The 23,133-nt window shown below is 53.4% G+C and overlaps 1 protein-coding gene across 2 annotated transcripts in view; it reads right to left on the bottom strand.

The window, feature by feature from the left end:
• The window catches only part of LOC146839252 (uncharacterized), a 212,419-nt gene that overhangs the window by 165,627 nt on the left and 23,659 nt on the right, over window positions 1–23,133 (bottom strand). For both annotated transcript variants that reach the window (XM_085651297.1, XM_085651296.1), the window contains exon 2: window positions 1,410–1,540. The gene's annotated coding sequence lies outside the window, so the exon portion shown is untranslated. The remainder of the gene's footprint in view (window positions 1–1,409; window positions 1,541–23,133) is intronic.

The raw sequence follows: 23,133 nt of genomic DNA, 5'->3' as shown, positions 1-23,133 counted from the left end.
TAAGGCTTCCACTCATTACGGACGCACCATCATAGCTTTGTGCGATAAGTTTTTGTTTTTGAGGCAGCTCTGGAAAAATTAAGTCCAGTTGACACAGTATAGCTGCAGTAATGGTTTCTGCACTAGTCTCTCTTAAATGTGTGAAACCATAGAACCTCTCCACAACTTCTCTCTCATTGTCAATGTACCGAAACACTAATACGGACTGTGTTTTAGTGGCCACATCAGTGGTGTCATCAGCCTGAATAGCCACAAAGTCCGTGTTCTGCAACTCTTGCACAACATGGCTTCTCATAATTTCGAGCATACACTCAAGAAGTTAATTTTGTATTGTTTTAGAGGTGCCCTTAAAGACTGTAGCACTCGCTAAATGTGTTTCCAATTCCTTGTCTATGCTTGTCATTAAATCCACTAGGCCTCTGAAGATCCCAGGTTTTGAGGAACTTTCTGATTCATCATGGCCTCACAATGCAAGTTCGAAAGCACCACAGAAACTAATGCAATCAATTATTTTGGATAGAATCTGTCTGTTCCCATCAACGGCTTCATTGTGTTTCTGTATTGTTTTGCTGTATGCATCTTTTATCTGCTGCTCAATCGGTGCGTCTTCCCCCAACATTCCCAGTCTCGTCAGGTTTTCCATAAGCTTTCTTGTGTATGCATGCTTCTTTATTTTTTCCGACAATTGCTTCAAGTCTGTTATTCCTTGATTTGTCCAAGAAAACTCATCACCAAACAGCAAGCAGGGGAAGCAGAACAGAGAATTTCTTAAAGGGCACCCTGTAAGCCAATCAGATTTTATGTACCAGGCGTTTGAGAATGTACGTTTGGACATTTTTCCTCTGTCCTGGGAAGTTTTCTGTAGGTTTATGTCAGGCTAATGAGGTCCTAACTGCTTTAAATGTAGTTTCTCTTCAAGTGGCCGTGCCTGGAATGACCTTGTAATCAGCTCTTGTACTGTATTCATGATGCCGATGCTGGCATAACCAATATATATTAAAGAAACCTGTCAATAATCAAAGTACAACGTATACGGTGCGGTGCAATAATTTCATATTTCAGTGTAAATACATATATCTTGTGCAGTACTGCAATAAATCTCCAACAGCTCCCCTTTGCACAACAGGACTGCTAAAAATACAGCCTTACTGGCTGCTGCCTCTGTGTGCCATAGTGGTTGCTGAAGGCACTGAAACAGACACTGCTTGAGGGCCTTGAACAAGGCAAGGGATAGATAGTGCCTTTAAGAACCGTTATTGCCTGAAGCACAGGGCTAAGGCTATTAGTAAATTCCATCCACTGTGGGTACAATGTTCAGAATGTGCACCCACCCCAACCACCATGTAGAGTGACCACATACATAGCCCTAACTCCAATATAAAAAAAGAATATAGCATCAGTTTCCTTACCTTTAACACTGGTGTTTGCTGGGTCGTAGCCGGGGTGAAAGAGCAGCAAAGGAGGTTGGGGCCTCTTGTTCTTTGCCAAAAAATTGCCCCAAAATTTGGTAATGTTTCAGGTTGTCAGGCTTTACCAGGTGCTGAAAATAAAAAGGTAACAATTTATTTTTGAAACACTAGGGTAAACTGAGACTGGGGGAAAAAAACATAACGCTCCAATTTATTCCTTGCAGTTTGCATGCAGCTCTTAGATGACAGTTAATAGCTCACTGTTGTATGTTAGGATTTTAACTCACCAACTGCAAGTAACTGTGAGGAGGTGGGGCCGGGGCCACGATGTCCAACCCCTTTCTCACCTGATTTACGGGGAATACAAGCGCCAGAGGGACAGCGGAGGTCTAGGGACGCAGTTCCGAAACGTCCGTCTACCACACCCCCCTCTCCTCTCTTCCTACAGACAGACCTGACGCGGCAAGAGGGAGGGGCTAACCCCGGAAGCAGTCCGGCTCCACCACTCATAGGGGACCTGAACCAGGACGTATTCTCTCGGAGCGGAGCAGGAGGAAGCCGAAGGACGACGCGAGTGGAACAGGGAGAAGAGGAGCAGAACGACCGCGAACCGGACCAGGACGAGATCGAGGCAGAGGAGCCGGAGGAGTTCTGGAGTGAGGACTGGTGGTGTCCCCCGGAGGAGGCTGTGGAGCGGCCGCAGCTCTGGAGAGTTGCGGCGGGGCCGGGTGAGTGACGACACTCCAGGGGAAAGGCCGGCAGGGTAAAGGGCGGAGGGAGGACACTGAGGGTGGGGAGGGCGGAACTGGCACGGGCGGGACCCCAGGGCACTATTAGTTTGTTCTTCCCTGCACTTTTGTTGTCCTGTGCACCTCTCCGTGGTTTCCCTGAGCACCGAGTGTGTCTGGCGGATCTTTTTATCTCGAGAAACCAGACAAAATCCTCCTCACAAAACGTACCAATCCCTACACGGCCCTTTGGTCTGTTTTTTCTTTTCTTTTCTTCATGTGAGCCGAATTATCCCGGTTCTTGTGTGACTTGGAAGACCTAAACACCCCTTACTGTCGGTCTCATCCTACGCCACAAAGCTGGAGGCACGGTGTTCCCAGTAACAGGACCGACCCAAATAGAAACACGGGTGAGGTGACGGGTAAAGTAACACCTAAATCTAATTGAATCTGACACTGACGGCCCACTGTTTCTTCTTTTCATGAGCCTTCGGGAGGAACCAACCACGGCCGAAGAAGCGAAGCAAACACCTTTGAGGTCCAGCTTTGAGGAAGAAGACGACGACCAGCGTTACCCCAGTACCTCTTCAGGAACGCGAACCGATACCTTTCCAACCCCCATAGTAAAGAGTGGCCTGTCTGACAATAAATCATTCTCACTTGGAAAATATATTCAGCCTCCGCGTCTGTATATCTGACCCGCCCTCCCACAGGTGGTGTCAGAAGTGGGATCCAAAGGAGACATGGAGACGGCTTTGGCAAAGATGGCCGAGAACCAGGAACATCTCGGGAAAGTCATGGAAAGGTTCCTTACTGTGGTGGAGGAAGATCGAGGAAAGATCCAACAGGCTCTTATCGGACAAAGCCAGTCCCATGGAGCCGCTATGGATAAACTCACAGAAGTGTTGGGACATCAGCGAGGGCCTACCACTCTTCCATCTGTGGTTCTCCAGCGCTATGTGCCCGGGGAAGACCCTGATTTCTTTTTTAACAATTTCGAGCGCCTAGCCACGGCAGCGGCCTGGCCGGCAGACAAGTGGGGTCAGTATCTGGGTCCTCTCCTTTCCGGCGATCTCCAGGCAGCATACCAAGCTGCCACCGTTCAAGGAACCGTGCCCTATGCAGATATCAAACAATGTATCATGGAGCGTTTAGGAATAGACGACGAGTCGTATCGCATCAAATTGCGGCACATCAAAGAAGGTCCTCAGGAAACTCCTAGGGCACTGTATTTTCGGGTGAAGGATATGGCCGATCGCTGGATAAAACCCGCCACCACCGATAAAGACGGGATTATGGCGAAGATTTATTTGGAACAGTACCTATCCTCTCTGCATCCGCCCATCCAAAAATGGGTACGACAGCAGGCCCATCTCACATTAGAGACCGCCGTGGAAATAGCCAGTGCCTACAGCCGGGCACAAGAAGTGCAAAAGGGGAGAGAAGACCAACCGTGGAGGCCTGGAGGACACACTACCCATAGACCCCCTCGACCTCCTATAAAAAAACCCGAACACATTACCCTCGTACCCGGTACCCCAATTCTACGACCTCCCACCCCTGGACCCCAGTGTTTCCACTGTGGTGGAATGGGTCATATTGCGAGGTTCTGCCCCCAAAAGGAAGAGCCGATGGAAATTGGAGTAGCTCGTAACTATTACTGTTCATACGCCACAAAAGAAGCGCCACCCTATCACTGCCAGGTAAAAGTAAATGGACAATCCGCGATGGCCTTGGCGGATACGGGCTGTCGCCAGAGTGTGGTTAGTCCACAAGACTGGGAACCCAGCATACAACCAAGTGGGGACATCGTGGCTATCCGCTGTGTGCATGGAGATACGAAACAGTATCCCACTGCCAACGTTCAGATACAACATCAAAACGACGTAGGTACTTCCCTGAAGGTGGGTCTCATACCCACTTTGCCGGAACGAATTATTCTGGGAAGCGATTATCCGAACCTACCCCAAATGTTGCACAACTCCACGAAGTCGGAAAAGGATTGGTGGAGCACAGCCCCGTTCTCGATGGAGGAGGAACCCGAGTGGCCACCCTCTAAGCCAAGGAAAGCTAGGAAACTAAAGAGAGCAGAAAAAAGGAAACCCACCATGGCTTTACCCACCGTCCCGGTGGATAACCCGTGGGAAACAGATCGGAACTTCCATGCTGCACAAAGGGAAGACCCAGCACTGCAAGAAGCCTGGAACTCCGCTATAGACAGCGAGGAACCCCAACGAGTAGGTCCCCACTTTTTCATCAAAAAAGGATTACTGTATAGAAAAGGAACTCCTACCCAGCAACCACAGTTGTTAATACCAGGACCATTCCGAGAGAAAGTACTGTTCCTGGCACACAGTCATTAGTTGGGCGGGCACTTTGGGGCCGACAAAACAGAAAAACAGATCATGGAAAGCTTTTACTGGCCTGGCATTTACCAACAAATCAGAAAATACTGTAGGGAATGTCCGATATGCCAAAAAACCAGCAGATACAGACCCCCCCCCTGTTCCCCTTCGTCCTTTGCCCATCATAGATGAACCATTCAGTAGAGTAGGGATGGATATTATTGGTCCCTTATTGCCCTCCAAGAGCGGGTGTCGATACGTGCAGGTCATTGTCGACTATGCCACCCGTTTTCCGGAAGCAATTGCCCTACGCCGCCCCAACGCTACCAATATCGCCAGTGCCATGATTAAGGTGTTCTCCCAAGTAGGGTTCCCGAAAGAGATCCTTACGGATCAAGGGACCCCCTTTGTGTCCAAGATCCTGAAACAAGTATGTGTCCAACTAGGGATCAACCAAATCCGAACCGCAGCCTACCACCCGCAAACAGACGGGTTAGTGGAGCGGTACAATGCCACCCTCAAGTCCACCCTGAAAAAATTATTTGATTTAGAATCGCGAAAATGGGAGGAGATGCTGCCCCTAGCCTTATTCGCAATTCGATGTAAAGTGCAGAAAAGCACGGGGTATTCCCCGTTCGAGCTTCTCTATGGACGCCAGCCAAGAACCTTGCTGGAGATGGCCCAAGAAAAATGGGAGAACGAAGTGGAGAATAGCAGGCCATTAGTGGACTACGTGTCCGCTCTGAGAACCCGCCTTGGCCAAATCCGAACTATAGTCCACAACAATCTAGAGATGTCTCAGGTGAATCAAAAGAAACAGTACGATAAAAAGGCGAAAGAGAGATCCTTTAAGGTGGGGGATTCAGTACTGCTCTTAATGCCTTCCTCAGATCACAAACTACTAGGCCAATGGCAAGGCCCGTACAAGGTGATTGCACAAGTAACCCCAGTAACCTATCGGATAGACCTCGATCCGACAAGGGGCGTGTCCCAAGTCTTCCACATTAATTTACTGAAGAAATGGGAAGGCCCGGTACCAGTAGGTATGGCCCGAGTAGAAGACCCGTCCCCGAAATTCGTCCAGTGCATAGAATCCACCTTAAACCCGGAATTGAGAGAAGAATTGATCTCCATCCTCTCTCCTCTTAATCATAACTTCTCCACCTTCCCCGGGAGAACATCCCTCATAGAAGATGCTATTAAGACAGCTCCAGGGAAAAGGGTACGACTCCGGCCGTATCGGATACCCGAGGCCCGGCGACAGACGATTAAGGAGGAAATCCATAAAATGTTACAGATGGACATAATTGAACCGTCCATAAGTGAATGGAATTCCCCAATCGTATTAGTGCCAAAACCCGATGGTTCGGTGCGATTTTGTATTGACTTCCGGGAAGTGAACAAAATATCTGAGTTCGACACGTATCCACTTCCCCGAGTAGACGAGATGGTAGAAAGGATTGGACGCGCTCAATACATCAGTACCCTTGATCTCTGTAAAGGGTACTGGCAAATACCCCTGCGACCCCAAGACAGGGAGAAAACCGCCTTTTCCACACCCGATGGCCTGTTCCAATTTAAAGTGTTGCCCTTTGGGTTACATGGCGCTCCGGCTACTGTCCAAAGAGCCATGGACTTAATCCTACGTCCCCATGAAGAGTATGCCAGAGCATACATCGATGATATAGTCATCTATAGCGATTCCTGGACCCAACACATGTCTCACCTACAACGAGTGATACAAGTGTTGGAAGCCTATGGTCTCAAAATAAATCCGGCAAAAAGTCATTTGGCGGCTCAGACGGTGAAATATCTGGGGTATTTATTGGGAGAGGGCGTCATCAGACCCCAGGACTCCAAATTGTCAGCCATCTCACAGATACCGTTACCCCGAAACAAAAGGGCCCTCCGGGCATTTTTAGGGTTACTCGGTTATTACCGGCGCTTTATCCCCAATTTTTCCCATATAGCGGCCCCCCTCACTAACCTGCTGCAAAAAGACCGAAACACAGAACACATCCTGAAAAACCCCGGCCCTGACATCGTGCTCGCATTCGAAACGTTAAAAACCTCCCTTATTTCTGACACAGTCCTAGTCAGTCCAGATTATTCCCTCCCATTCGTCCTACAAACGGATGCGTCGGACCAGGGTTTGGGAGCTGTGTTATCCCAGGTCACTAAACAGGGAGAAGAAAGACCCATAACCTACATTAGCAGAAAACTATTCCCACGAGAGAGCAGATACGCCATGGTAGAGAAAGAAGCACTGGCGATCAAATGGGCAATTGAGACTTTACGTTATTATCTCGAAGGGAGAGACTTCACCCTCTATACAGATCACGCCCCCTTAGAATGGTTATCCCGAAACAAGGGCAACAACGAAAGGGTCATGAGATGGTTCCTTGCCTTGCAACCCTATAGGTTCCAAACGAAACATCGTAAGGGAACAGAACAAGGGAATGCGGACTTTCTGTCAAGATATCCCCAAGACTCAGGACCTAGTAGTAAGACAGCAAGGGAAAGGGGATGTGAGGAGGTGGGGCCGGGGCCACGATGTCCAACCCCTTTCTCACCTGATTTACGGGGAATACAAGCGCCAGAGGGACAGCGGAGGTCTAGGGACGCAGTTCCGAAACGTCCGTCTACCACACCCCCCTCTCCTCTCTTCCTACAGACAGACCTGACGCGGCAAGAGGGAGGGGCTAACCCCGGAAGCAGTCCGGCTCCACCACTCATAGGGGACCTGAACCAGGACGTATTCTCTCGGAGCGGAGCAGGAGGAAGCCGAAGGACGACGCGAGTGGAACAGGGAGAAGAGGAGCAGAACGACCGCGAACCGGACCAGGACGAGATCGAGGCAGAGGAGCCGGAGGAGTTCTGGAGTGAGGACTGGTGGTGTCCCCCGGAGGAGGCTGTGGAGCGGCCGCAGCTCTGGAGAGTTGCGGCGGGGCCGGGTGAGTGACGACACTCCAGGGGAAAGGCCGGCAGGGTAAAGGGCGGAGGGAGGACACTGAGGGTGGGGAGGGCGGAACTGGCACGGGCGGGACCCCAGGGCACTATTAGTTTGTTCTTCCCTGCACTTTTGTTGTCCTGAGCACCTCTCCGTGGTTTCCCTGAGCACCGAGTGTGTCTGGCGGATCTTTTTATCTCGAGAAACCAGACAAAATCCTCCTCACAAAACGTACCAATCCCTACACGACCCTTTGGTCTGTTTTTTCTTTTCTTTTCTTTTCTTTTCTTCGTGTGAGCCGAATTATCCCGGTTCTTGTGTGACTTGGAAGACCTAAACACCCCTTACTGTCGGTCTCATCCTACGCCACAAAGCTGAGGCACGGTGTTCCCAGTAACAGGACCGACCCAAATAGAAACACGGGTGAGGTGACGGGTAAAGTAACACCTAAATCTAATTGAATCTGACACTGACGGCCCACTGTTTCTTCTTTTCATGAGCCTTCGGGAGGAACCAACCACGGCCGAAGAAGCGAAGCAAACACCTTTGAGGTCCAGCATTGAGGAAGAAGACGACGACCAGCGTTACCCCAGTACCTCTTCAGGAACGAGAACCGATACCTTTCCAACCCCCATAGTAAAGAGTGGCCTGTCTGACAATAAATCATTCTCACTTGGAAAATATATTCAGCCTCCGCGTCTGTATATCCGACCCGCCCTCCCACAGTAACAAAAAGGATCTCTCTGACAAAAGCAGTGACCCACTGACCTATTTACATCATGTGCATTTTGTGATCTGCATCAGGTACATGTTTTTGCAGCAGGCACATTAACCTTCTGCGCTACCTTTCCATGAGTCAAAACTTCCACTCAACAAAACTCTGATCTCTCTCTAGGAAGAACATTAACCATCAGCATTATCATAACATTTTTATTGTCTCTCGTTAGAAGGCCGCTTGCTAAAGCGCTTTGCTTCCCTCAGCCCCACACTGTTCAACGCCACATGGCATCTCTCGCTAACATCACCCAGATACAAAGAAGCAACATCATCTCCTATGCCAATGAAACTTAGCTCATACTTACCGAGAGGAAGTGGCGTTTGTTGATTATGAGATATAGGGGGGGGGCTCATTCCATTCAGATTCTGCAGCTGCCTGTTGCTAGCGCGGTCGCCGGTCGGACCTCGTGACATCACATTGGAGCCTGGAGGGCCTGGCTCAACTCCCCCCTGGTAGCTGCCTGGTAAAGATTAGAAGACCCGACCGCTGACCGGCTTAACTTGGGGCAGACTGGGATCATGGGGAACAACAACATGGACTTGAACTTTATAAAAAGATTGCGGGACTTGGGAGTCAGTTGAGTTAAAACGAAAACACTCACAGGCCAGCAACAATAAGATTACCTGGCAACTGTTACATGAGCTGGGCATCCGATTCCGAGGCAGGCTCTTTAATCACGACACTGACTCACTACTCAGTGGTGGCAAACACATGAGGGAGTCATCCACGTCGAGTTGGCCTGCTGCTGCGCTGCGTGCCTCAGCCTGAGCCTGGACGTGACGTCACCACCCGAAAATGGCCAATCACTGCATGGCTTCACATGAAGTCACACAGTGATTGGCCATACACAAGTGCGGCTGCGGCAGTGCCACCACCCCGCGGTGCGGCACCCAATAAAAGAATCGCCTCATTTCTGCGCGGTGGACCAGCCAATCCTGGCGCTGCATGCAGCGCCAGGATTGGCTAGGGGGGCACAGTTACTCTTCGCCCATAATGAGACCCAGGGGCTGCGGCCCCGGCGCTGCTGTATGAAGCAGTATCCCCTTGGGTCCCTGACTCCTCTTAATGAAAGAAAGATTGTTGTGTGCATGTACGGGCTGGTCCTAGCCCAAAAATGCACATGCGCGCACTGTCTCTACTGCTGCAGGCAGCTGAGTCTGGACTGTCACTCAGGCTCAGCTGCTGCAGCCCAGCCCCTGCTGCCCCACCCCCTGGCTTCAGCAGCGCATTTTTTTCAGTCTGGCCGCGGGCGTGTCCCGGTGCTACTAGGTACCGGGACACGCGTATATTTATAATAATATTCTCAGGCGAGATAATGATTGCGGGCAGCGGGTCACATTGCGCTTGAGTGACGGTGCATCCATGTGGCTTAGTGGGGCTACGCCCCAACGCCCCAATGGATGCACCGCCACTGCTTCCAGGGCGCTGTTTCTAATACACACATACCGTTTCGACTGATCCTCCCGCTGGCCTTTCATGTGACATGGTTGTCTTAGACTCTGTAGGTAAGACGTCCTTAGTAAAAACCCCGTTTTAGTTGCAGTCACTTTGAAAATTGCCGGAGCCTACTAGACCCGTCTCTTAGGAGTTACCCCCTTGTTGATGATATAGGGTTTGAGACTCCGTTGGCGGTAGGCATTTTTGGCTTTCAGACTGTACACATGGGCTTGAGTGCCGTTTCGGTTAGATTTGCCTCTTCTACCTTTCGTACATATTGTTATTGTGTTTTCCTGTCTTGCTTGTGTCCTATGGCTTTTTCAAGATTCAATATTGTTAAACTTTATTTATGAAGCAACATGAACAGACTGGGGATGTGTGCATGTCGATTCATTCGCTCTGAAAGGACCTTTGAAGGTCGAGTAGATTTAATACATTATAGTTGGTAAGAACTTTTAACAATTGTTCCATGGTACCACGATCCACTTTACACTAGGTTTGCAGTGTTGGTGGTGGGCACATAGTTGTCACTGGGATGAATACAGTTTTTATTGGGATGTAGACTGTTTATCACTGTTGCGTTTTATTCTTTCAGATTTTGGTGGATCACAACAAAGGAGGATGCCGCGAAACTGACCAATACCGTGAAAGTGTGGTCTTGTCTTTTCATTTATTAAGCAGAGTGACTTTTGATCTTGGTCCAGATGGATGCCTCAAACTTTTGTAGTCAAGGAAGGCAGTAACACGTTGACCAATAAATAAGGGAACATCCATACCCCTCATCAATTATCTTGGTTTTTAGTTCTATCCATTGGGGGCACCAGAATAAAAGCTCTCCTGCCCACCATGAGATAGTTATAACTCACCTTAATTGCTTTGATTTTTGCACTCTGAATTGAGAGCGCCTTCTGCCGAAGTCTCAGGGACATTAGACTTCACCCAGTCAGCCGTCGGAATTCCTGCGCGAGGAATTCTGCTTGCAGGTGAGGCCTCTGTCGAGTGATCCGGAACCTCTAGTTCTACTGTGAGGACCAGAGACTGGGCACCTTTGAAACTGTCGCTGAACCTGTGCGGGCCGCTGCAGCTAAGAGAGAGCTGCCGCCAATGAGAGCCTGCCTGAATCGGTACCCTTGAACCTTTCGCTGGATCCATGTGGGCCGCTGCAGCTAAGAGAGAGAGCTGCCGCCGCTGAGTGCCAGCACCTTTTTCACTTTGCCTCATTGTGATTCGTCCTGTGGGCCGCTGAAGCTAAGAGAGAGCTGCTGCTGAGTGCCCGCACCCTTTGCCACATTACATCATCGTGATTCGTTCTGTGGGCCGCCGCAGGTAAGAGAGCTGCTGCCGCTGAGTGCCCGCTCCCTTGTCAACTTTTGCATCATCGTGGTTTGTCCTGTGGGCCGCCGCAGCTAAAAGAGCTGTGGCCCCTGGGAGCCCGCACCTTTATTAACTTTGCCTCCTTAGAATTTGTCCTGAGCGGCGCTGCAACTAAGAGAGAGCTGCTGCCGCTGTGTGCCCACACCTTGCTCACCCTTGTCGAGGATTGTTGCTATCGTCTCATGGGCCGCCGCATATAAGAGAGCTGCTGCCGCTGTGAGCCCACCACGGAGCAGCAAGACGAGAGTCATTGCCACCACCCGCCCGGGCCGCAACAGCCGCGTGCTGCTGCCACTGAGAGCCCGCCTGTCCCTGAATCATTGTGGGTGCAAGCTATGGACCTCTACAGCCGGGACTTGTGGTCGCTGGGAGTCCGCCTGTCATCATCTCCGCTTCTTCGAGAAGCTGCGTGCTGTGTCCCCTTTCACCGACAGGTATCTGGTGCGCAACGGGTCGCGTAGCCTTGAACTTAGTGTCACGTTCCAGTGAATACGTAATTGCCTTGTGGAGTCCCTACGGGTTGACATGAATTGTAGTTGTTGAGAATTTAGAGTTAAAACTGTTAGATAAAGATATTATTTTTCTATACCTACCAGAGTTGTGTCCTTTTGTGATGTCGTTATTGCCGTGTTGTACGTGGTCATAAAGGCTTCACACACTGCTTCTGAGATAGGTCTAACTGCTCGTGCTACGCTACCACAGGGTCGAGCAGGGGTTGTCAAAGGGGGTAGCCCGCTTGCCCTGACTTAGGAAGAAGGGTCCCTATTTGGACATTGGCGCCCACCATTGCCAACTGAGGACCCCCATTTCTAACACTGGCGGGCAGCGGTGAGGATCAGGACTTGCATTTATGATCCACATACAATAACTGGTAAACACCACTGATGAGTGTAGACCAAGTGCAGCCACAAATTTGTTTTTAGTATTGTTCGGTTGGTTGTCTTAGTATTGAATTGTTGATAGCAGCCATGAGTACTGCTAGTAGAGGAAGGCCAACGTCCAATGCATCGGAGGAACTCACCTTTGAGGAGGAAAGATTAGATACCTATACTGCCAGACAGCTGAAGTCATTTTGTAAGCAATTCGCAGTTCACGTGATAGGCCTCTCTAGGAAAGAGGAGTACCAGAAGGCGCTGAAGGCCTGGTGGGAAGCGAGAGAGTCTGCTGGGGAGGAGGAAGAGAATGCTGGAGGGCAGCAGGATGATGCAGTAGAGTAGGGGGGCGATAAAACACCCTCCAATCCAGGTACTAGTGTATCCCAAAGGAGTCCGACCCTAGAAGAGCTGGAGGACAGGGAGAAAGATAGGAGGCATAGTTTGGAGATGGCTAAATTGAAAGATCAGAAGGACCTTGAGAGTCAGAAGTTAGACATTGAGAAGAATCGATTGTCAATTGAACTTGAAAAAATGAAAATGGAGCATGAGAGAATGTTGAAGGAGATAGAGCTCAGGACGAGGAGTGTCCCGGCCTCCCCCTCTGGTGGCAGCATACCTTTAGTAACTCCTGACAGTAGAGTTTATATTCCTAAAGATGTCATTAAGGATTTTCACAAAAGTGAGGATATTGGGCAATGGTTTGCCGCATATGAGATAGCCATGGTGTCCCACCGGGTCCCTGACAAGGATTGGGGAGCGGGGTTGTGGGGAAGCTTTGTGAGTGATAGAAGGGATACCCTGTTGGACTTGCCTGAGGAGAGCAGGATGGTGTATGCCCATATGAAGTAAGGTTTGATGACCAGTTATGTTTTGACCCCAGAAATGTACAGGCAGAGGTTTAGAACCTGTAAGAAGTTAGAGGGTACCACATGGGTTGAATATGTGTCATATTTATGCAGAGCAATGGATCGCTGGGTGAAAGGTAGCAAGGTGGAAACGTTTGAGCAGTTGTATTTGTTTGCGTGGGAGCATTTTTCTAGTAACTGTTTTCCAGAGCTACGCCAGCACCTAATTGATAGCAAGCTGACTAAACCTAGGAAGCTTGCTGAGGCGGACCGCTGGGTGAGCACCAGGGTCCGCAAAGGTTTTGTGGGAGACTTCGCCAGAGGTGGGCAGGGTCCCCAGCAGAGAAGTGGGAGGGGGAGAAAGGGTAAGCAGAGGGAGCTCCAGAGAGGACCCCAAAGAAATTCCCCAGGGAACCAAGCAGTGGTGTCCCAGCCTCCCCCTGAGAAGAAGTCAGTGGCCCGACAGGTAGGCCTGTTCCGAGGGGGCCACTCACTTGTTTTAAGTGTGGCCAAGTAGGCCACCGGTTTTATGATCCCCAGTGTCCCCAGAGGGACCCCAATGCACCCCCTCATGCACCGCCCGGTGCACCATCCTGTCAGATGGTCAGTGTAGCCCTGGAGAGGGGGGGGGAGGTGGAGGTCCAAGGTGGGTGGGATCCCATAGAGTTAACCCTTGTCTCGCTAGGAGACTTTGAGAAGGTCCCTAACCCCACACTGCCTAATAACACTAAGAAGTACTGACAGTGGGTGGCCATCAATGGCCATTGGATGGAGGCTCTCAGGGACATCGGAGCTAGTGTGACTGCTGTCAGCTCCAGGTTGGTGTCCAAAAAGCAGGTTGTCCCCCATGCATTTTGCCCCGTAGTGTCAGCAGACAACTCAGAGCCAGTGTAAGGTGGCTCAGGTTCCCTTCGAGTGGGGGGGGGGGTCTCAGGAACTCTTCAAGTGGCTGTGAGGTCTGCCATGCCTGTAGACTGTTGGGCAATGATCTCGAGAACTATCCGTGGGCTACGGTGGAGAGGAAGTCTCATTTGGAAATGTTGGGCCTGCCTGAGTGGGCATGTGCGACCACTCGGTCCATGACAGCTCAGAAGGGTGTTCAGGAGGGCCTGGAGCCTGAAATTATGGCCATGGCCCCTGCCTTAAAGAGAAGGGGTGTGGGAAACCGGCCCCCATGATTCCCACGGTCCCGGAGGGAGCAGACTCTGAGGTGGATGCCCCGGAACCTACCGAGGAACAAGTCGCTGAACTGGGGGACCTACTGGAGCTAACCCATTGGCAGCAGAAATGGGGGCCCTCCAGGGAGGAATTTTGCAAGCAACAGAGAACATGCCCTTCTCTTAAGGGAGTGCGAAGACAGGCCGCCGCCCAGGCAGCAGGTGATCAGACGGGTCACATTGGATCTATTGGGAGAATGACCTCCTTTACAGTAAGCCTAAGGTTGCTGAGCCTGGTTCAGCCGGTTTGCTGGTGGTACCCCAGCGCTTCAGAGCCTTCCTACTGGGGTTGGCTCATGATGTGCCACTGGCCGGACATCTGGGGCAGACCAAGACCTGTGAGAGGCTGGTCACCCACTCCTATTGTACCCAGATGCGCAAGATGCTCACTGCAGGACGTGTGACACTTGCCAGGCAAGTGGGGGTAAGATTAAGGCCCCACTACAACCCTTTCCCGTTGTGAGTACCCCATTCGAGAGAGTGGGCATTGATATTGTGGGGCCTCTGGATCCCAAGACAGCCATGGGCAACAGGTTCATCCTGGTCTTGGTGGACCATGCCACTAAGTACCCTGAGGCCTTCCCGCTCAGGACAGTGAAGGCCCCCGTGATGGGGCGGGCACTGATGGGGATTTTCTTCCATGTGGGATTCCCCAGAGAGGTGGTGTCCGAGAGGGGAACTAACCACCTCCAAGTACATGAAGTCTCTGTGGGAGGAGTGTGGGGGAACGTACAAGTTCACCACTCTTTACCACCCCCAGGGTAATGGGCTGGTTGAGAGATTCAACCGGACCCTTAAAGGCATGATTCTGGGCCTAGGTGAGCCCATGAAGCATAAGTGGGATGTCCTCTTGCCATGCCGGTTTGCTTACCATGAGGTGCCACAGAAGTCCTTAGGGTTCAGCCCCTTTGAACTGCTTTATGGTCACCCGGTAAGAGGGCCTCTGAGTCTGGTCAAGGAAGGCTGGGAGCAATCTCCCAGGAAACCTCCCCAGGATGTGTTTAGTTACATCCTGGCCTTCAGAAACCAGACTCGGCGTTTCAGGAAACTTGCTGAGGCAAACCTGGAAGTCAGCCAGGAAGAGATGAAACACTGGCACGATCAGAATGCCACTCTGGTCGAGTTTCAGCCTGGCCAAAAGATTTGGGTCATGGCCCCAGTGGAGCCCTGTGCGCTCCAGGATAGGTGGAACGGCCCCTTTGAGGTGGTGGAGCGCAAGAGCCCTGTTACCTACGTGGTGGACTTGCAGTCTCCCCGGAACCCCTTGCGGGTCCTGCATGTTAACCGCCTGAAGCCCCACTTTGAGAGGTCTGAAGTGGGCATGCTTCTGGCCACAGATGCTGGGATGGAGGAGGAGAGCGAGCCCCTTCCTGATCTCCTGTGTGCAGGGGAGTGAGCTGGGTCAGTGGAGGGTGTGGTCCTCTCCACCACACTGACTCCTGAGCAGCAGGGTGATTGTCGCCAACTGTTGGGGCAATTCAGTGATCTGTTTTCCCTGGTGCCTAGTGTCACTGATTGGTGTGTCCATGACGTGGACACTGGGGACAGTCCTCCCATTAAGCACAAAGCTTACCGAGTGACTGACCGGGTAAGGGCCTGCATTAAGGACGAGGTTACCAAAATATTTGCCCTTGGGGTGATGGAGTCCTCTAGCAGCCCTTGGTCCAGACCAGTGGTCCTGGTACCAAAAGCTGCCACGCCCAGTACCACCCCAGAACTTCAGTTCTGCGTGGACTATCGGGGCCTCAATTCAGTCATGAAGACTGACACGCACCCCATCCCTAGAGCTGATGAGCTCGTAGATCGGTTGGGGGCTGCAAAATAACTCAGCACCTTTGATTTGACGTCTGGGTATTGGCAGATCGCCTTGACCGAGGAAGCAAAAGAGAGTTCAGCATTCTCCACACCCGATGGGCACTACCAGTTCCGGGTGATGCCCTTTGGAATGAAGAATACCCCTGTCACCTTTCAAAGGTTGGTCAACAGGGTGTTGGTTGGGCTGGAAGACTTCAGTGCCGCCTACCTGGATGACATTGCGGTGAATAGATCCTCTTGGGAGGACCACCTACGCCACCGCTGGGAGGTATTGATGGCACTGCGGAAGGCAGGCCTCACAATCAAAGCCAGTAAGTGCCAGATTGGGCAGGGTTCTGTAGTATATTTGGGACACCAGGTGGGGAGCGGCCAGGTGGCACCCCTTCAGCCGAAGATTGAAACTATCCTGGCCTGGAAACCCCCCTGGACTCAGACGCAGGTGAGAGCCTTCTAAGGACTCACGGGGTGCTACAGGAGGTTTGTCAAGGGATATGGCAACATTGTTGCCCCCTTGACTGAGTTGGCTTCCAAGAAGCGGCCAAAGATTGTGAACTGGACTGACACCTGTCAGAAAGCTTTTGACGCTCTGAAGACTGCCATGTGCACTGCACCTGTGCTTAAGGCGCCTGACTTTTCAAAGGAATTTGTTGTCCAGACAGACGCCTCAGAGCTTGGTATAGGGGCTGTTCTGTCACAGATCAATGAGTAGGACTAGACCAACCAGTAGCCTTCATCAGTAGGAGGTTACTTCCCCGGGAAAAGAGGTGGAGTGCAATTGAGCGTGAGGCATTTGCTGTGGTCTGGGTGCTGAAGAAGCGGAGACCATACCTGTTTGGGACTCACTTCCGGGTTCAGACAGACCACAGGCCCCTTAGATGGTTGATGCAGATGAGGGGTGAGAATCCCAAGTTGTTGAGGTGGTCCATTTCCCTACAGGGTATGGATTTCACGGTGGAACACCGCCCTGGTACAGAATACGCCAATGCTGACGGTCTGTCCAGATTTTTCTGCCTTAGTGCTGAGAACCCCCAAGGGGATGGTTAGTTCTCCCCACATTTCAGCTGGAGGGGACGCGTGTTAGACCTGGCATCATTGGCGTGGGTCTCCCTTCCCCTCTCCTCTTCCTATTATTTATGTTGGCTGGATTTAGATGCTCTGGGCGCCATGCCACTGCTAATCAGTGCCACAGCGCGAATGCTCCCTGTATATAAATGACTGTATGACTCAGGATAACCATAATGCCTAGATCTGTGTAGCATGTCCAATAGCGAGTTACCCTCCATTTCACTGTCGCTAGTGTGACACGATCCGTTCTCATAGGCCAGACTGGGCCAGTTGAGGATTACTTTCTATCATCCTATCTGGCCCCAGGAACCTAATAGGAACTTCGAGTTGGATATGTTTGTGCTCAGGACATTGAGAGACACCTCTTAGTAAGGACCGTTTATATATCCCATATTTAGAAATGCCACTTCTGAAAACGCTGTCGTTTTTGCCTAAGCTTTACTGTAGGCTTTGCGAGAATGTGTATTGGCCGTCTGGTTTTGGAGTAGCAGGGCCAGCTGGGTCAGACCTGGCTGGAGAGAGAGATCGGTATTCCGAGCATGGGGAGGGGGGACTCTTTGATCGGAGCAGGGCCGTGCCTGGCAAGGAGAATGATGGCTCCACCTCCCACTGGGCGTCCGATAGCAGACCCCCTCATTCTGAAAGGGCAGGATGTCACCTCATAAACCAAGTGCTCCCCGACCCCGCCAAAATGGTTCTGATTGGAGTCAGTGATTTGTGACCTTAAAGAACAAAGACTTTTTAGGTATAAAATGCTGCGCTGGAACTTTGTCCAAGTGTGTTCCTTCTGGATGTCAAGATGAAACTCTGTCCGAGTTAACAGAGGAAAGGACTTTGAAACTTTCACCAAGCTTGCTGAATAAACTAACCGTGGGCCTGAATCGAGAGCGCATCCTGCAGAAGTCTCAGGGACATTAGACTTCACCCAGTCAGCGGTCGGAATTCCTGTGCGAGGAATTCTGCTTGCAGGTGAGTCCTCCGTTGAGTAATCCGGAGCCTCTAGTTCTACTGTGAGGACCGCGGACTGGGCACCTTTGAAACTTTTGCTGAACCTGTGCGGGCCGCTGCAGCTAAGAAAGAGCTGCTGCCGCTGAGAGCCCGCCAGAATCTGAACCCTTGAACCTTTTGCTGGATCAGTATGGGCTGCTGCAGCTAAGAGAAAGAGCTGCCACCGCTGAGTGCCCGCACCCTTTGCCACTTTGCACCATCATGATTCGTTCTGTGGGCCGCCGCAGCTAAGAGAGAGCTGCTGCCGCTGAGTGCCCATACCCTTTGCCACGTTGCATCATGATTCGTTCTGTGGGCTGCCACAGCTAAGAGAGAGCTGCTGCTGCTGAGTGCCCGCACCCTTGTCAACTTTTGCATCATCGTGGTTCATCCTTTGGGCCGCCGCAGCTAAAAGAGCTGTGGCCGCTGGGTGCCCGCACCTTGCTCACCCTTGTCGAGGATTGCTGCTATCGTCTCATGGGCAGCTAAGAGTAAGCTGCTGCCGCTGTGAGCCCACCACGGAGCTGCACGACGAGAGTCATCGCCACAACCAGCACGGGTCGCCACAGCCGCGTGCTGATGCCGCTGAGAGCCTGCCTGTCCCCGAATCATTGTGGTTGCAAGCTATGGACCTCTATAGCCCAGTCTTGTGGTCGCTGGGAGTCCGCCTGTCATTGTCTCCGCTATTCAAGAAGCTGCGTGCTGTCACTGACAGGTATCTCGTGCGCAACGGGTCGTGTAGGCCCCGGCCTTGAACTTAGTTAGTGTCATGTTCTGGTGAATACGCAATTGCCTTCTGGAGTCCCTACGAGTTGCGAGAAATGTAGTTGTTGAAACGCTTTGAGAATTTCAAGTTAAACTGTTAAAAAAAGATATTATTTTTCTATATCTACCCGAGTTGTGTCCTTTTGTGGTGTCGTTGCTACCTTATTGTACATGGTCATAAAGGCTTCAAACACTGCCTCTGAGACAGGCCTAACTGCTCGTGCTAAGCTACCACAGGGTCGAGCAGGGGTTGTCAAAGGGGGTAGCCCGCTTGCCCTGACTTAGAAAAAAGGGTCCCTATTTGGACACTGGCGCCCGCCATTGCCAACTGAGGACCCCCATTTCTAACAAGACCCAACAGCAACAAAGATATTTGCCATCATCAAGGAAACCCCCACCCCAGATGCCTCAACCAACTCCATCACCCCCTCCCAGAAAATCTGTAACAACCTTTCAAACAACAACAAAATCGAGAGGATCCACAATTACCTTCAAAAGCAACTGAACCCAGAAGACATCATCAGCAAACTGAACAACCACCACTCAGACAGACACCTAACAAACTGGAGAACACTCACTGAGGAAGATACCACCTCCATCTTGAAGACCGCCCACTCCGGGACCCCCAGAGATCCATGTTTAATCTACAACCTTGGAGGACCCGTGGTCAGCAAATTCCTCACCCACATCGTCAACTCCTCAACGAGTCCGCAACTTTCCCAAAGGAGTGGAAGCATGCTGCAAGTCACGGCCCTCCTAAGAAAACCATTGGCGAACCCTAGTGAACTAAGCAACTTCCGACCCATCTCCCTACTATCGTACCCAGCATGAGTGACAGAGAAAGCAATCAGCCAGCAACTCACCAACTAACCTGATCTTCACAATCTTCTCAACCACTCCCAATCCGGGTTCCGCAGGAATCACAGCAAACAGACAGCACTTATTGCTGCTCAGATGAGATACGCACTGAAAAGAAAACACCGTCCTCTCTGCAGCATTCGACACAGTCACATTTGAACCTCATTGAACGATTGCACGATACAGGCATCCAAGCCTGGCTCTCGAATGGATACGCTCCTTCCTCACAAAGAGAACTGAGCAAGTCTCACTGCCCCACATACATTTGAGCCCAAGGACCTGATCTGGGAAGTCCTCAAGGATAATCACTCAGCCCGACACTGTACAACATTTACAGGACACCACTCGCAGAGGTCATCAGATCCCACAGAAGCTCCATCATCTCATGAACCAATGACACCAAAATCATCCTCTCTATATCAGACAAATCACTCGCAGCCAGATCCAACTTCACCGAATGCTTGGTCTGCGTAGCAGACGCAGCCCCTCTCACCCCCAGCGCCTCTTACCCGCAGCCACTCTCAAGGGCAGCCAATCTCAAGGGCAGACAATCTCAACCCCAGTACTTCTCACCTGCAGCCCCACTCACCTGCAGCCCCACTCACCTGCAGCCCCACTCACCTGCAGCCCCACTCACCTGCAGCCCCACTCACCCGCAGCCCCACTCACCCGCAGCCCCACACCCAGCCTCTCTCCCACACCCAGCCTCTCTCCCACACCCAGCCTCTCTCCCACACCCAGCCTCTCTCACCCTGAGCTCCTCACTCCCAGCCGCTCACCCGCAGCCACTCTCTCTCTCTCACTCCCAGCCCCACTCACACCTCCTCACCCCAGCCACTCTCACACCATCCCCTCTCACCACCAGCCCACCTCTCATCCAAAGAAAACTTACCCTGCCCCCTCACCTGCAGCCCCTCTCACCTACCGCTCCTCTCACCCCTAGTCCCTCTCACCTGCAGCTCCTCTCACCTGCAGCTCCTCTCACCCGCAGCTCCTCCCACCTGGAGTTCCTCTCACCCCTCTAACCCGAAGCCCCTCTCCCCAAGCCCCCTCACCCACAGCTCCTCCCACCTGGAGTTCCTCTCACCCCTCTCACCCGTAGCCCCTCTCCTCAAGCCCCCTCACCCGCAGCTCCTCCCACCTGGAGTTCCTGTCACCCCTCTCACCCGTAGCCTCTCTCCCCAAGCCCCCTCACCCGCAGCTCCTCCCACCTGGAGTTTCTCTCACCCGTAGCCCCTCTCCCCAAGCCCCCTCACCCGCAGCTCCTCCCACCTGGAGTTCCTCTCACCCGTAGCCCCTCTCCCCAAGCCCCCTCACCCGCAGCTCCTCCCACCTGGAGTTCCTCTCACCCCTCTCACCCATAGCCCCTCTCCCCAAGCCCCCTCACCACTCTCAATGAAAGCAACTCTCACCCGTCCTTCTCACCTGCAGCCCCTCGCACTCCCAGCCCCTCGCACTCCCAGCCCCTCGCACTCCCAGCCCCTCGCACCTCCTCACCCCCACCCCTCACCCTCAGCTCCTCTCACCCCGCCCCTCTCACTTCCTCACCCCCACCCCTCTCACCCACAGCTCCTGTCACCCCCAGCGCATCTCACCTGCAGCCACTATCCCCATTAGCAACTCCCACTCCCAGCCACTCTCACCCGCCGCCACTATCCCCCTCAGTTCCTCTAAATCCCTGTCCCACTCACCTCTCTTCACCCGCAGCCCCTCTCCTAAAACTTCAGCCCCTCTAGCTACCTCAGCCCCTCTCACCCCCAGCCCCTCTCACCCGCAGCTCCTCTCACCCGCAGCCCCAGCACCTCTCACCATCAGCCCCTCTCACCCGCAGCCCCAGCACCTCTCACCCCAGCCCGTCTCACCCCAGCCCGTCTTACCCCAGACTCCTCACACCTCCTAACCCCAGCCCCTCTCACCCGCAGCTCCTCTCACCCCAGTCCCCCAGAACCCCTCACCCACAGCCCCTCTGCTCCTCCAGAACCCCTCACCCACAGCCCCTCTGCTCCCCCAGCTACACGCACACACAGTCCCTCTGCTCCCCCAGCTACCCTCACCCCCAGCTACCCTCACCCCCAGTCCCTCTCACCTGGAGCCTCTCTCGCCCACAGCCCTGCTCACCTGAAACCCCTCTCACCCCAGCCCCCCTCATTCACAGCCCCCCTCTCATTCACAGCCCCCCTCTCATTCACAGCCCCCCTCTCATTCACAGCCCCCCTCTCATTTACAGCCCCCCTCTCCCCAACTCTTCTCACCCCCAGCCCCTCTCACCGGCAGCCCCTCTCACCGGCAGCCCCTCTCACCCCTCTTTACCCCCAGCCCCTCTCACCCGCAGCTCCTCTCACTCCCAGCCCCTCTCATTCGCAGCCCCTCTCCCCCTCAGCTTCTCTCACTCCCAGTCCCTCTCACCCCTCCTCCCCCGCAACCCCTTGCCCGCAGCCCCTCTCTCACACCTCAGCCCCCTAGCCACCTCAGCCCCCTAGCCACCTCAGCCCCTCTACCCACCTCAGCCCCAGCCCCCCTCACCCCCAGCCCCCCTCACCCCCAGCCCCCCTCACCCCCAGCCCCCCTCACCCCCAGCCCATCTCACCCCCAGCCCATCTCACCCCCAGCCCCTCTCACCCCAGCCCCTCTCACCCCCAGCCCCCAGCTCCTCTCCGCCCTGCCCCCAGCCCCTCTCACCCCAGCCCCTCTCACCCCCAGCCCTCAGCTCCTCTCCGCCCTGCCCCCAGCCCCTCTTGCCCCCAGCCCCTCTCACCCCCAGCCCCTCTCACCCCCAGCCTCTCTCACCCCCAGCCTCTCTCACCCTTCCTCACCCGCAGCCCCTCTCATCCACAGCCCCCCTCACCTGCAGCCCCTCTCATCCACAGCCCCCCTCACCTGCAGCCCCTCTCACCCCAAGCACCTCTCACCATCAGCCCGTTTCACCCCAGCCCGTCTCACTCTACCTCCTAACTCCAGCCCCTCTCACCCGCAGCCCCTCTCACCCGCAGCCCCTCTCACCCGCAGCCCCTCTCACCCGCAGCTCATCTCACTTACATTCCCTCTTACCCCTCCTCACCCACAGCCCATCACCTTGAGCCCCTCTCACCCCCAGCACCTCACCCCCAACCCCTCTCAACCACAGGCCCTCTCAACCACAGGCCCCCTCTCACCCCCGGCCCCTCTCACACCTCTGTAGCCACAACCCCTCACAGGCAGCTCAGCTCACCCTCGGCCCCTCTCACCCGCAGCCCCTCTCCCCCTTAGCTCCTCTCACTCCCAGTCCCTCTCAACCCTCCTCACCAGCAGCCCCTCTCACCCGCAGCCCCTCTCACCCGCAGCCCCTCTCACCTGCAGCCCCTCTCACCCGTAGCCCCTCTCACCCGTAGCCCCTCTCACCCGTAGCCCCTCTCACCCGTAGCCCCTCTCACCCGTAGCCCCTCTCACCCGTAGCCCCTCTCAACCGCAGCTCCTCAGCTCCTCTCACCCACAGCCCCTCTTACCCTTAGCTCCTCTCACTCCCAGCCCCTCACACCCGCAACTACTATCCCCCTCAGCTCATCTCACTTACATTCCCTCTTACCCCTCCTCACCCACAGCCACTCTCACCCGCAGCCCCTCACCTTGAACCCCTCTCACCCCCAGCCCCTCATCCCCAACCCATCTCAACCACAGGCCCCCTCTCACCCCTGGCCCCCTCTCACCC

Source organism: Triturus cristatus, chromosome 4_1 (genome assembly GCF_964204655.1).
Source record: "Triturus cristatus chromosome 4_1, aTriCri1.1, whole genome shotgun sequence".
NCBI lineage: Eukaryota > Metazoa > Chordata > Amphibia > Caudata > Salamandridae > Triturus > Triturus cristatus.
The sequence above is the reverse complement of the archived record's forward strand: the minus strand, read 5'-3'. Positions and strand labels throughout refer to the sequence as shown.